The following is a 3,061-nucleotide window of genomic DNA, read 5'->3' as shown; positions in this document are numbered from 1 at the left end:
GCTATGCCTACCTCCGTGTAGGGTTGCGCTACGTTTTCTCATAGGGACGTCCATCCTTGCAGGCATGTTTGCAGCAGATATGTGTGATCTCATCACTTTAGCAAGGATCGAGATGAGACATAGTGGGGACAGACCACGACAATTCCTGTCGTTCCTGCTGAACATCTGTGTTCCTTTCCTTTTTTTTTTTCTCCTTTTTTTTCTTTCTTCTGCCGGCTTTTCTGTTGGCCGGTTCTGCAACTTTTAGACCGGTTTTTGGAGTTTTTCTTCCGATTCCTAGATCCTGGTGTAATAACCTCATCTTCCACTTACTAGTTATTGAATTTTCTGGTTTTATCACAAATTTATAGTGGCAAATACTTTGTTTAAAAAAATTGAGGTGTGCTCTTTGTGTTTCAAGCATTAAGAGAGGTAGTGCGACACTAGTTGTATTTTACTCTACATGTTGATAGATGGTGGTGTACCAGCTCCAGAAGAAAAGAAAGAAAATCTCTCACTCTCTCCCTCTCTGCCGAAACCAGCAACCAAAACAGAGCATTCCTTCTCCAAGCTTGTTCTCGCTCCACAGGCCTTCGAATCGACCCAGACCACGTTCCACAGCTTCGCCTCTTCCTTTCGCAGCTGCCGGTAACAGCCTTTCGCCGTCTCGTGGGCCGTACACGGCGGTGGAGCACGAGGCCGGTTTACCCCCGTTTTGATTTCAAGCTTGATATCTCAAGTTACCATTCACCACTCCTCACCAAACTCCATCCACAAGCTCACCTCAACGTCCTGAAGCTCCCAGAAGTGGCCTTGCACGGCGGCGCTACTCGTGGTGGCGGCTGGAAGCCAGACCCGATCAAATCGAAAACCAAAGCTTCGATCGACATATCTCGCGCTACAGGATGTTGTTTTGAGTGTTTCTTGAACTGGTGAACTCAGAGTGAGGATCTGAACAACTTTCCAGAAGGCATCGAGGCCTGAAATTGAAGTTTTTACGTCGATCGGAGCCCTCGCCGGATTTTGCAAAATTCTGCAAATTTTCCGACCACCGAAGCTTTCGATCGGTATATCTCGAGCTACAGACCATATTTTTCTGTGATTCTTGAACCAATGCGTTCGTCTTGAGTTTCTTAACAACTCTCTAGAAGGAATCGAAGCCTGAAATTGAAGTTTTGACGTCGAAATCAAGCCTTGCCGGATTCTGCAAATTTCGCCGGATTCTGGAAATTTTCCGGCCACCTCGACTGTTCTAGGTAATTTCCGACCACTTCCTTTCGTTTTCAGACTTCATGCTAGTTATGAAAGTGGATCAACTCGTCATTTTGAACAAGTTTGTAGTTGACGACTTTTGCATCGGAGGTGGTTGACCGCCGCGTTGACCGCCGTTGACCGCCCACTGACCGCCGCTTGTGGCGGCGTATTCGACCATATTTTGAGTTTTTATTATCTAGGTGATGATCTACGCATCCTTACGAGCGTTTTGATATATAACATGGTCATGTTAGAAAAAGTTGATAAATAGTGGATTTACGTTTTTACGTTACTATTTACGGTTTTTACGTTTTATCTTCGGTTTACGATCTGTGAAGATCAGACCATCGGTTTTACTTCAAATTTTAGTATGTTGATCGTATGACTGTCCCGATGACTTTGTGAGGTCACGGGCGAAGATCCGACCGTTGGATCTTCGTATAATTGAGAAATAGTTATTCGGAAGGCGATTCGTGAGAATCCGACCGTCGGATTTTCATATAATTTTGTGGAGATGTTAGTAAGGGCGATTCAGGAAGATCTGACCGTTGGATCTTCGTGATAATTTTGGAGGATGATCCTAAGGGCGATCCGTGAGGATCCGACCGTTGGATCATCATTAAATTCAGATCCGACCGTTGGATCATCGTTTAATTTGAATCCGACCGTTGGATCATCATTATATTCAGATCTGACCGTTGGATCGTCGTTTAATTACATTTATGAGTTGTTGGCTAAGTTAAGATCATTATTGGATTAGGTTATTGACGGTTTGAGTTGGTGGACGATTGTGGATCGTATTTTGAGCTGAATTGAAGACGCAGCGGGATTATCGAGGTGAGTAAACCTCACGTGGTTCATATTACGAACCGAATAAATTTAATTACCTTATTTTGTCGTAATTGCGTGAAAATATTTATGGAATAAATATTTGTTTTAAAATCATATGGACTTGATCAATTACGGTCCATAGGTAAGTAAAATGATTTTAATTATACAAAATGAATTTCACGATTTTCTTGTGTGAACTATAGTTGGTATTAGTGATTATCCCTGAGCGGATAATTACGTATATATATATTTACGTGATTATATGTGAATGGCGTGACATTGAAGAGTGTGAAATTGAGATGATTAAATTATTATAAATTGACATGTGACTTACCATATTTATATGTGATGAACATGATTGATGAGTTCTTGTTAATATTCATGATTTACATTGGAGGATGTATAGAGTCAGAGAATGTAGGGTTCTGAGGATGAGGTGTCCGAAGTTCGACGGTTAAGGATAACCGGAGTGTTTGTGTACTGAGGACGGGGATGTCCAAGGTGCGACGGTTTATTATTAACCGAAGTTGTGTGCTGAGGACGGGGATGTCCAAAGCGCGACGGTTTATTATTAACCGAAGTATATGGTGCTGAGGACGGGGATGTCCAAAGCGCGACGGTTATAGTGTTAACCGAAGTATTTTTGCCGTTGCTTGACCCTAGGCCAAGGTGTCAGAGGTAACGAGGCAGTTAGAGCTCTAACGTGTTATGGGATGGGACCCAAGTGGTGATAGTGTTGTGAGATAGGACCAAAGTGGTGATATTGAATGGGTTTGACGTTTGCGTCGTGGATGTTGAGATTGTTGGTTGTGTTGTTGAGTTATAAGAATTGTAATTTAAAATCAACAGTTCTTTCTTGTTTACTCATACTGGCTGTAAAAAGCTTACCGGGTTTTGTGTTGTTGCAACTCCCGGTACACTATTCAAATTGTGTAGCGGGAAATCCTACAGGTCAGGAGAACCAGGACGGTGATCGGGCTGCTTAGAGTAGTGTTAT

The sequence above is a fragment of the Rosa rugosa genome, chromosome 4, assembly GCF_958449725.1.
Source record: "Rosa rugosa chromosome 4, drRosRugo1.1, whole genome shotgun sequence".
Lineage (NCBI taxonomy): Eukaryota > Viridiplantae > Streptophyta > Magnoliopsida > Rosales > Rosaceae > Rosa > Rosa rugosa.
This window is presented reverse-complemented; position numbering follows the sequence as displayed.